At 39.5% G+C, this 12,941-nt stretch overlaps 1 protein-coding gene across 30 annotated transcripts in view; it reads left to right on the top strand.

The window, feature by feature from the left end:
• LOC130164064 (receptor-type tyrosine-protein phosphatase delta-like) overlaps positions 1-12,941 on the top strand; it is a 355,849-nt gene that overhangs the window by 291,404 nt on the left and 51,504 nt on the right. The gene's annotated exons all lie outside the window — the stretch shown is intronic.

The raw sequence follows: 12,941 nt of genomic DNA, 5'->3' as shown, positions 1-12,941 counted from the left end.
AATGCATCTAATGATCTTGAGAAACTTTTCAAGCTGGGTAAGGCTGCTCACTAATTATGACCAAACAACTTTGGACTGAGAGAAAAAAAAATGTGGCAAGAATTGATTTTTGGGTGTAATTAGTTGTCTATACATTATTACATTCAGTACAGCAAAGATGAGTTCAGTGGCTAATTAGATGTTTTATGGCTGCATGAAGGGAAAGGGAGACAAAACCTTACATATTTTCATCGCAAGTTTCATCTGCTTCAAACCCAGCTGTCAAATCTCAAAACATGTGGCCTCAATATAGTAATTTCCATAATAAAATAATGCCACCCACTGCCTGCTGTGACACCCATCGTCACCCACAGTCACTTTTGGGTAGAATGCCTGTCTTCTAAATTTGAAAAGCTTGATATAACCCCGTTTTCCATTAGGGCTCTTTGAGAGCCACGAGGTCCTCTGCGCAGGATGTTAGCAAGCATGAATAATCTCTATAGTCCCCGCTCCTGTAACAAGCTTTTAGCTATATAAATTATTGAAATGGCTGGTGCTAGGTTTTCCCTTTCTCAGGGAAAACATGAACTTGCATGAAGACGGTTTCCTCAGACATTTATACCGCACGTCTCCTTGAGTACTTGTCTGAGTCTGATGATACCATGATCAAATGGAAAAGTCCCGGGACATGACCCATAAAGATATATGGCACAGTCATGCACAAAATGCTAAGAGTGATTTAAGCTCAGAGGATTTTATGTGAGCATTCTGACAGCTGATGGGATGTTTTCTTCATCGTGAAATAATACACACCTCCACATATACACATCGACAGTCCCCGTACAGTCGTTTTTTTGAACAGGTTTTCTAACATTGCCTAAACAGATTTCTTTAAAAACTGATTTTTAAAAATGTTTTTTTGTCATGTGACAATCCAGGCCAACATATTAGAAACACCCATTTGATCAAACTGACCTGCACGCTTCTGTATAGTACATAAACGTTAATGAAGCAGCTCAATGTCTCACAGTTTTGCCTTCTGTCTTTTTTCCTGCCTGGTAGAAACACTCACCTGGTTGCTGATACTCTCCTGGGCCCCTGCTGGCTCTTGCTTCTGGCCGTCGCCTTTGTCAGCTGCCCTCTGCATAGACAAAAGAAATGAATCAACCTAAATAGTTTAATTTTACATAAAGAAAAATGGTGACATGTTCATGAAACACAAACATATACTTCATTAAACTTTGAAACATCAAGCATCATAGAGTCATCCCAAGTGGGCGGTAAGAGGGTAAATAGACAAAGAATAAGTCTGAAATATAAAAAGAGAACAGATGTCTGGCAGTATATGCTTCAACGTGACAGGAGTGTCGGTGAGAATGGAGGCGTCTCTCAGGAGAAGTGTGTTGTTGTTTATATATTCCCTGCCATGTCCTCTTTATTTGTGAATGCTTAATGCACTCAAGAGAATCAGATAAGGGTTGATGGACTGTTAAGAAAAACATGAAAAAAACAGAGAGGCTTTCTAAGGTGCATTTTGAGGAGAATAAGTGACATCCATGTTAGCTTTGTGTTTGGCAAATAGCTCACAGCATCGTAAAATAGTTTTCTCCCTCCTCCTTTGAATATTCCTAATAATAACAGAAGAAATGCTGATGGCAGATAAGGAGACAAGAGCAGAAGTTTTCTTTTTTTTCCTTCTTCCTTCCCCAACTCTAAATAAATGGGACACTGTTTTCGGAAGTAAATGGAATCATTGCTCAAGGTAACAACTAGCAAATGGAATATGCAAAGTGAAATCCTGAAGAGGGAGGGTGAGGGACAGAAGGGAAAGAAGGCGGGAGACAGACAAAGACAGATCGAGGGAGAGTCTTTAACATCAAGCATCTTTTTAAGTCTCAGATGAGCCGCGACTGGATCCACGCAGATGAAGTCAGTGAGTAAGGCAACGCAAAAGACGATGGCAGTGTGGCAAAAACACATGATTGTAGGTGGAAGAGGTCTTGAAATCTCTCCCTCTTCACCTTCCCCGTAGGTGATCTTTACTCAGAACAGTACATCTGGCTGAGCTGACGTGTAGCCTGTAAAGCAAGAAGTGGTTGTGGGGGGGGGGGGGGGGGGGGGGGGGCGCATCTGAGCGTAAATGGAGCTTTGTGCCTGGCTTTCTGCCTGCCTTGCTGCCTGCCCAGCCAGGCCTTTACAGAAAGGCCCACTCTCCGCCCTTCCTGCTTCATCTCTCCTTTTCATCTCCCTCTTTACCCATCCATTTTAGCACTACCCCTAAGGGGCATCCGACACTAACACTCTCTCTCTGCTTTCATTCTCTTCCTCCCACTCCCTTCGCTTATGTTGTAAATGGAGGAATATCATAGCTAATCCGTCATGTTTATGAATGACATGGGGCCTAGGGAGAGTTGAGGTGCCTTGCCAGAAGAGGCGTACATCTCTGTTGCATGCCCTCTGCTTGGCTGATCCAATCTGCCCCAGCAGCAATGGCCATAAAAAATGTCTGTAGGGGATAGCAGGCTTGGAGGAACACAAGGCAAAGTCTTTTTTAAAGCAGAACTCCAGCCATTTCTGACCTGGATACAGTTTGCCCACCACTTTCTATCAAATTCTACCCAAATTCCAACCAAATGGAAGCTCCCTTCATGCAAGTGTAAGGCTTTCCAATACAGTCCTCAAAGGAGTAGTGGACACTCCAGAAATCAATCTCAAAAGCATCACAAGAATGTCAACAATATGGCTCCTCCCTTTGTTGCGATACATGAAAATTGCAGGTGTGCATTCTATCTTTCAGGGTGAGACACGAATTGTGAAAAGTGCTTATTTTCCCCATTGCATTAAGTATTGTGTTATCAACAAAGGAAATGTTTATTGTTTTACTCTTCTCAAGTTTTCAATTGTTCAAAAAAAGTCATACCATTTTATGAAATATTACACCATGACACCAATATGTTGACTTAGAGTTTTACAACTAGTTCTCCAGTGTCAGATTGTTCATCTGTGAAGGTTTTTCTGGAGGAAAAAAAAGCCTGATGATTAATAGATTGATTCTACAATGGTTTCCTCATAATCTCAGGCATTAGGCGAGGGTTGTTAATGACAAATAAGCAGCATTCAATTAATTATACAATCTCAAAGGGGATTTATGGGAGAAACAATCAGCGCAGGGCAAAGGGGGACAGGATGCTATTTTTCACCGAGACAGAGTGCCATGAACCTCGGGTTAAGAGAGTTTTCTGCACCTTCACCTTCCTCCTCCAATATTTTGTTCCAACGTTCGTCATCACAGAAAAGGAACACACTGGATAGTATTTCACAGTCCATTCCTATTTCGCTCCTTCAGGCAGCGAGGGTAAAATAAAATTTTAGTGGATACTAGATGGTCCCTCGTTGTCTGCCCTCAGGTTTTAGGAGTATTCCCAAAGAGACTGCATTTGTTCAGCAAATTACTGAACTACCTTTTAGAGGCACCAAGATAGGGAGACTTAATGCCACTTTGTGTTGGAGTGTGCCTGTTCCTCTTAAAACTCTATTATAGTAAATTGGAATTAGCTGTTTGAGCCAACTGTAGCCCATTCACAGTAATATTCATTAGCAAGCTCTATACCTGTAGAATCAACTAATGAACTAAAGTGAAGCATATTTTCCTCAAACCATCAACACTTTTACTGTTCAGTTTTTCTAAAGTACCTTATTTTTCACCGCTCTAAGTGCAGTATACAAGACCACATCAGTAAAAATATGTCACTGATGTTCTAGTTTTCTGAAAGCCCTAGTGAGGGTAAACTGAGTTGCAGTCATTTGAACAGCCGTGACAGTTTTTCATCACACAACCTGAGATCTACGAGGTTTTGTGTAAACGTCTTTTCTCTCTGTTTCTTGACACATACAGACACTCGCACAAAATTAGGAGGATTGCTGACAGAATTCTCTTGCTAAGTTAACCACTTCACTGATTTTACTATGAAGATTGAAACATACATTAGTATGCTTAGTTGAGATAAATGGATCATGGCCTTTCACAACAAATGTAAACTCTCTAGCGCTCAGCTAGATACAACAGGATTAATTCTGACCTGCAAGTCCTGTACAGACACATTTGTAAACCTAAACTTGAAGGCAGTCATGCCTGGCCACTTAACAAATTCTCAAAACAGTTCATTTAAGGCTTTGGAACATAAAGATCTATGGCCCCAGGCATATAATTGGGACATTCTCTCAAATTTGAGCTCCTCAGGAGTCTTTTCCAGTCTGGGCAATCACAAAAAACCCACATATCAGTCCGAATACATGCCATGTTTTAAACCAATTTGAGGGTTGACTCAGAGTTCACTAGTCTGTGAAGCCTTAAAAAACGACCCAGGAAGGTGATATTCACCGCAAACTACTGTGTGCTTTATTAGACGGAAGTGTGCTGCATTTTGTTTTCCATTATTGGATTACTTGAGCAATATCTACCCATTGCAGGTGCCAGGAGGCTTATTTGGGAAATCTGGCTCAAAGGAAGCTCTAGGGGAAAACCTAATCTTATTTAGACTGGACAACATATGTGCCAAACAGCACTGGGATGTATCAATAGGATAAATACAGGGTTTGGATTCTCTGAGGCCATTTAGAGAAAATTCAGACATCTCAATTCGTCTTTTTTTCTCTCAGCAGTGATGCACATGTGCTTATACACTCTGCATGCTTGTCTAACTTGATGCTCTCTAAATCTATGGCTTTACCTGCCACTCACGAATGATACCTCACGCACTTAATGTTCAGGGTCATCCCTTTCACTTGCTTCTTAACTATTCCAAGTATTTGACCCAAGGCACTGCTGAGACATCTATATGCTAACAACAATGTCCAGGCATGTGTGCAGTGGTGCTTATAAAAAAAAAAAAAAAAGAGCCTAGCAACTAATCCAGGTCTGGGTCTACGTAGCTTCTGTGGGAGGCAATATCATAAGTGGAAACTAAGACTAAAAAGAATATAACCATCTTACTAAAATAGTAATTTAACAGTAAATTAAGTCAATATAAACAAAAGTTTGAAAAATACAAGCTAGACAAAATATAACAATGTCCTAGTCCCATGGTCAAAAATTAATGTGGGGACAAGTTTCACCTCTGCTAAAGTTTATGGGCAGAATGATGGATGGAGTGTTGTGTAAAGAAACTCAGTCTGTGTCCAAGTTTTAGATAGTTTAACCAAGCTGCAGGTAGCTGATAAAGCAAAGGGTGGGCTCAGATTTAAAACCCGTCAATCACGAGGTGCTAGATTGTAAAAGTACACCTTTTTACCACATTGTAAGGTGTACCTTGTAAGTAGAGCAAGGAAATCAACAATGATGTGGGTGAAAGTGGTGAAACATTAGAGAGGGGGAAAGAGAAAAATAGAGCAGATGCCGTCATAGAATTGGCACAAAATGGAATTACTGCCTGCCTTTGTTAATCAAGAGCTCTTACGTTTGGTTGAGTAATTTTGTTTGTGTGAAAACAAAAGCATAATTAACAGTTCCCTCTCCCATGCCAAAGGAAAAAAAAAATGAATACGTCAGTTGAACAGTAGCCGAACAGAACATTTTGTTGAAGAGGATTCAGGTCGTCTCTGAACGGATGTATTAACTAGGCTTGCAGCAAATTTTTAGAGAACTGTAAACAAATTACACCGGACAATGTTTTCCACGCTAATGTGCTCCAAATCAACAAACTCATTTTGAAAAAAGGAGAAGAAAAGGTTTTGCCACGAAGACCAAATGTTCATGAGGACACTTGACACCAACCCTGCACAAACGATGGACTCATTATAACCCCAAATTCTGGTTTGCAGTCATGTAAATGTGTACAGTATACCTTACCCCTTCAAGTCTTTCATCTTTCACCTTAAATAGTAGCCATTGAAATCTTTTCCTTATTAATCACCTCTTACTACTTTATCAAACGCTAAGTCCTAATTCAGTCTAGGCCAGCTAATGCGTTAGCAAGCCATGAAACAAGTCAATTCCAAATGATGTCCTTGTGAGCAGTAAGAGTGCTGTATGATTAACATGATTAGCACCCTAACCCTGCTAAATTCCCCTATCTTCTTTCTCACTTATGCTGGATTTTTGAGCGTGGAAAGAGCTTTAATCAGTGTCCCTCAACTTCGAATTATATGCTATGGTGTGGTGGGAAAAAATGGCTTTGGCTCAGGCTGCGGAGAAAAATAAGCACATGCTGTCACACTCCATGGGTAATGTTTTGTGGCTTGTTTTTTTTTGTATTTTATTTTGTACTGGCTGAAATCTTATCTGGGGAGGAGTGGTGAGAATCAGATTTATTCCTAAACTGTGCAAAAATAATCTTTAAGGCAGAAGAAAAAGGAGTGTAAATTCTAAAAGTGTCATACTTGAAGACATCTGCCCCAAATTCCCACACTTCCATAATCCAGCATCTTTGTCTGGAGAGGGATTCTCAAACAACAATACGTCTTGACACACACTTTTCTCCACTACGCTGCCACCACAAGTGACCTGTGACAGCCTCTTTGAAGAGATTGTATCCACTCAAATACGTCCAACAAATATATCTTATTATGGCCTGCAGGGATTTTCCCAAAAGAATAACCTCAACCGCAGGGTGAAAAGCCTTGTTCCGCTTGGGAAGAAAAGGGTCAGACCAAATCCAATCCTTGTGCAGCAACCACAGAATTTAAGACAGAATGTGACCGGAAAGGTTTATGTTTTTATGGCTTCACTTGGAAAGTCCAGTGCAACAAATGCTCATTTTCCTCTCAAATTATTTTGTAGTTACTGAATAATGTAGGAGCCAAATAGGATTTCAGTGACAAAACAGCATATACAGCTCACCTAATCAATGAGACTCCAGAATGAGATTTACTCTTAATTTCCTGACCATTGCATTTCTTTTGCGTTAACTTCCGAATTACTTTTAGAATATTTTATTGCACTTTTACATCCCAACAGCCCATTTTGCAAATATCAACACATATTGTATGTATAAACTGTCAAACCCACTCTACTTAAAGCTGTAAAGCTGTTAGCTTAAGTACAAACAGTGTTAACAGAGTGTCAATATCTGGAAACAACATCTCACCGCAAAAAATTGCTTTGGAGAAAACCAGTGCTGTGTGTACAGTTTATCAGTCAACAAACAAAAGAGTGAGAGAAAAGGCGTGCTTATGATTCTGTTGACCATGTGTAGGTGCTATGCAGGAGAAACAAACAGGCTTTTAATTTGGATGTCAGGAGCCAGTATCACACAGCTGTCTTTATTTGAGCATATGTCAAACTCAAGCAAACACCCTGGCCTAAAGTTTCCTGTCTGGCTCCCCTGTCTCTAATGAATTCCACTCCATAGATGTAACTGCATTAGTAATGTAATACCTTGTAAACATCATCTCTTACTTCATACACACAAGTGCCTAGCTGCAGCACTAACTGAGCAAAAATGTAAACACTAACTGTTCACAACTGAATGGTACCTTTATCTGTTGAGACTCAATTAGGCTTATTTAATTAGAGCCTAAACAAGGAGGACATCACTTGAGTTTGTTGCCCAAATCATTACACCGCAGCAGGTGAGAAATTCACTTTGAACAGAGGGTGTGAGTGTGTGTGTGTATACTGGCAGTGACTGCAGCAGGACGACAAATTGCGCTGAATTTATGCTGCATTTAAGCAACATTTTAGAAAGTGAATTGGCCACTGTCATACACCGCAAATGTGATTTCACTCTTGCTCATATTTTGTATGAATGATCAATAGATATAATCTGCTAATGGGTTGAGTTTACATCCAGTGGCCTTATGTCTCCAGCAAAAATCTGCTCACTCGGGTACTTTTTGAGCCAATGTCCTTTTTATACCCCTCCCATACTTGGCACCACACACTCATACAGCCTGATAGCCTGGTAGTGGCTAATGTGTGCAAATTGTCATTGGGAGTCTTTTTATATCAAGCACCAGTGCTCAGCACTTCTCTAGAAGGTGACTTCAGCATTTCTCTCCCTTCCATCTCATTTAGTGTGTAGATCCATTGTTGAATATACAGTATGGGTCTGTAAAGCAGAAACTGCCCTTGTCTTAGACTGTCCTTGAGATTGCAGTTCTCAGCGAGGTAAGGAAAGGAAGTGGAGGAAATCTGTAAAACCCTTTTTTTTTTTTTTTTTAATTTCACCTCTCAGCTTTGACTTTCAGATATTGTACAGGGTAGCTTTGCATACAACTAGGGTTCCCACATCATCTTAAACGTCAAATTTCAAGGACATTTAAAGGACTTTCAATGCCTAATTCCTTCAAATTTAGAGATCCAACTGGGCATAGCTAGAGACACAGCTCAAGGTTACTTACTGTTACAACACAAATAATTTTATAATGAGAACTAGCATGTTATACAGAAAGTCACAGATAATACACTTCCAGTTGTGCTGTGTGACAGTGATGGCAGACTACTGTGGTCTCTTGCCTTCTCTAACACAGCACAGACAAACAACATAGTATTGTATACGTAAGACAGAGACTTGTTTACGAGTTGAAGAGAAAACATGTCAATTTAAGTCAATTCAATTTCAATGACCCATGTCTATTTATATCAAAAAATGTATACCAAAAAATCTTTCAAGGCCTATTTTTGTCTCAAATTCACAAACTCTCAAGGATATCAAGGATCTGTGGGAAACCTGATACATATAGCATATTAACCCTAACACAACTTTTCCAATTTCCAGTCCTGTTAGAATTCAGCTCAGAAAAATGAATTACCTCCTTGCTGATAATTTATGTAACCACAAGTAACAAAACAAGCTCATGACTATTTGCGGAATTGCAAACATAGCACATAGGAAAAACCTGTAGCTGCTCGGCCCCTTGGTTGATTAATTATTTCATTCTCTACAGTTTATAGTTTGCCAATAACCCAACTTCTCCAAAAACGTGCAACAAATATGTTGTGGCTCAAATTAAATGGTGATTAATCTGATTTAATTTTGGTCTCTTGTAAGGAAAATGCTGCAGCAGCTCTGTTGACATGAGCTGTTAATCACGGCACAAGCTAGCAAATGTGTTAAATTCCGCTCCTCAATTTATTATCACAATGGTAATTCAGTTTCTGAAGCAAATTAGGTTTTAGCTGAGAGTTGCAAGAATCTTGAGAATTATTCTCTTTTTGTATCTTAATCTCAAATTGTATGAGAGAAAAGTTTTTAGATACCTCGCAGTTGATGTCATGACTTTGTGGCCATTCTAGATGAGCATGAGTGCTCCATCTGTAAGCAGCTATAAATTACATTTCTGGGCTAAGCAAGAATGCATTGAAAAGGCCAGAAACCTTTGTAACAGATCATTAATTTTAAATGCACTGCCTGGAGTCATATCAGCTGCCTGCACTGGAATTACGGACTAGTATCATGTAACACACACATTCTACTGGAGTAGGAAGATGGGTTTGGTTAAAGCGCCCTTTGCACACTTGACCCATCCTCATTTTTATGTTATTCAAAATTTTTGTGACTCATACTGTAGTTTATGTAAATCAGACATAAATACTTTGGTATTACTGCCCTAACATTATACTGGATTCTTATTTTGAAAAGATATCATGTTGACCAAGGCTTCAACATTTACTATTCAAAATGAATATTGTCCTGCACCCTCTAAGAGCTGAATAAACAGGGACATTTCATATTGCAGGATGAGAACAATTCTGACTTAAAAGAGCTAAATTATGATCTATTGAGCACTTTGTTTTACAATACATTGCAATTTCACAGGAGTTGCTTTTTAGTTTGCATGGATTGTCACATCCAATTACTATATTCAACACACATCCATGCTCCTCGGCTTGCTTCTGGCTATTGTGTTTGATCAGGTATACTTTTGACTCACTGTAGAATCGACTAATTGTCTGTTCGACCTTGAACAGGCTGAAGGGAGCTTGGACAGGAGCTACCTTGTACAATTAATTCTTTTCTCCTCCTCCCTGTCTTTCTCCATTTGAATGAGCACCTTTGAAAGTGAAGTTCCTCACATTAGAATGTTCCCTCATTTCTTGGTAGTTGTTAATGTGGCGCTTTTATAATAGATAAGTGGTTACAATCAACCCTTTTTCTCCTTCTTTTGTTGTTATTCTTGCAATATTCTTCATATAGTGTGTTTCCTTTGTGAAATGTACTTTGTCACTACATTTAAAAATGTGTCACATACTGTATGTGTGAATATCTGAGCACTCTTCAAATGTGTGTTGATTTAAAAAACACAGAAATGGCAATTCATGTTCATGTGAATGATGAATACAATACACTTTTGAGTGTTCATTTGCACTTTATTCAGACTATAATCAGATTTTCCTTTTTAATGTGCATACTTACCATTTCTTGCAGTGTATTACATCAACATCCAAAATTAAAAGAATAGACTGTATTCTGAACCATGTAACTACGGTTTAGACAGTGGTGAGAATAAGTTTACAAGAAAACAAAAGACACATTTGTGTAACTTCTAAATGTTTTATCTGAGAATCAATTCTGTCCTCCAGCTTAACTCTCCTACTTTAACTAAGACGTTAACTAAATATGGCCACTGTCTGACTGAGGTCAAATCACTAAGTAGTTATTGTTTTAATGAGCAGCGCATCAATTTTACAACAGGCAAACATAGTGCCAGGGACCAACAAACTTTAAGCAAGAGTAAAGAGAGAGCATCTCTCATTACCTTAATGGCCACTAAAAGGAATAACTATAGCATACATAATATATTGCACGCAATTTCAAGGACTTACAGTGATGAAGTGTACAAGGATGCATGGGCCAAGATGATATAACTAACAGCACACACCTGCCCAGAAAATGAGGATTGGAATTCATTGAGCCAATTTGTGAAAGCTTAAGATAATGTTTCTGGATGATTGGCTGTTTTAAAACATGCCACAAACAATGCACTTCCATCACTGTCAAAACATTTTAGTTCAGACAGGGACACAGAGTTGCATTGGAAAGTTTTGCAGTTCAGTCTGAAGTCACTCATTTGTAATACCGTCTATTTCGGAGAAGATTTATCCATTGAGGTGGTTTCTCATGCCAGATACCCAAAAGCGTTGTTGGAATGAGGCCATGATTGTCGTTTGGCTGTGTGCAGGCTATGGCATCTCAAAGCTGTTTCCAGACTGATGTCTCCTCATGAAAATTTAATGAAGAAAGTGTTTCCAAAAAGGTGCCGTTTACAAGAGCAACGGAAGACACTAATTAGCCATATCACAGCAGGGGAAGGAAAACTTAAAGGTGCACATAAACCTCATTGGCATTCAGAATAAGCAGGTCTTGTTTTGGAGATTAACACTTAGCTAGCATTGCGCAGAGGCAGACATTTTGCATATGGGGTTTATATGGTGTACGGAATACTCCACTCTGCACCCTCTCAAAGATCATCATTTACTGCAAGCCAAAAATACTTCCTGTTCAGAGCAGTGAGCTTCAGACAAAGCTGCTCTAGGCTTTGATTTTCTTTGTTTTGCTAAAAGAACATGTTTGGAGCAAAGAGCAGTGTAAGTTATCTTCTTTCACATCTCAAACGGCAGCAAGATGAAGCCCGCCCTTGTTCAGTCAGTAAGTTGAGACACAGGCAGGAACAAGACAGCTTATACAACACAGCAAAGCCACCTGCCACCTGCCACCATCAAAGAACATCAAAGCTCCACCTCTCTTGAATACATGTGTAGCCAGTGTAGCTACTGTTCCTTCCTTTCTATAATTAAAGGCAGAGTTTGACATTTTGGAAAATAAGCTTATTTGCTTTCTTATCGAGAGTTAGATAGGAAGATCAATAGGCGACGGTTCTCATATCTGTCTGTAAAATATGAAGCTAACACCAGAAAACAATTTGCTTAGCTTAGCATAAAGACATGAAATAGAGCAGGGCAGCTAGCCTACCAGCACCCCTGAAGCTCCTGTTATATCTTGTTTGTTAAATCCATACTGGCTTCCAGTCTTTATGCTAAGTTAAGATAACCAGGTTCATTGATAATTAATGGACAGACATGAGTGTAGCTGTTTCGTTGTGAAAGAAATCAAATAAACATGCAGTGGCTCCAAAGTATTTAGACTCCTTCACATTAAAAATAAAGAAAAACAATGAAGAAAAAAATTAGAATTCTCAGTTACAAAACTATTTAGACCCTTTGCTATGGCACTCCAAATTGTAGTCAGGTGCAACATGTTTGCTTTAACTATCTCTGAGTTGTGTCTAAACTTGATTCGAGTCCACCTGTGGCAAACTGAATTGACTGGAAACTTGAATTGAAAGGTACACACCTGCAGTGTGAATTGGTCCCACAATTCAGTGCATTGTCAGGACAAAAACAAAGCCATGAAATCCAATGAACTCTCTATAGTTCACCACAATAAAATTGTGACAAGGATCAAAGTAAGAGTATAAAACCATTTTCTAAAGCTTTGAGTGTTCCCAGGAGCACAGGGGCCTCAATAATAATGAAATGGAATAAGTTTGGAACAACCAGGACTATTCCTAGAGTCAATTGTCTGGCCAAACTGAGCAAGGGTCAAGGGCCTTGGCCAAGCCTTGAAGCAAATGGCCTTGGTTAGGGAGGTCACTCTAATAGATAGCCTCTGCAGAGATGGGAGAACCTGCCAACCATCCATGAAGGACAACCATCTCCGCAGCGCTTTGTGGTAGAGTGTCTAGACAGAAGCCACTTTGAGTAAAATGCATATGACAGCTCACTTGGAGTTTGCCAAATGGAATTAAAAGGACTAAGAGCGCATGAGGAAAAAGATTCTTTGGTCTGAAAAACTGAACCATTTGGGCAGAACTGCAGACACCAGACACTGCTCATCACCTGGCTAATAACATCCCTATATGGTGAAGCATGATGGTGGCAACATCATGCTATGGGGGTGATTCTCAGCAGCACTTACACTTACATATGTAGAGAAGTCCTTGAATAGAACCTGCTCCAGAAT

This window comes from Seriola aureovittata, chromosome 23, assembly GCF_021018895.1.
Source record: "Seriola aureovittata isolate HTS-2021-v1 ecotype China chromosome 23, ASM2101889v1, whole genome shotgun sequence".
Classification (NCBI taxonomy): Eukaryota; Metazoa; Chordata; class Actinopteri; order Carangiformes; family Carangidae; genus Seriola; species Seriola aureovittata.
The sequence above is the reverse complement of the archived record's forward strand: the minus strand, read 5'-3'. Positions and strand labels throughout refer to the sequence as shown.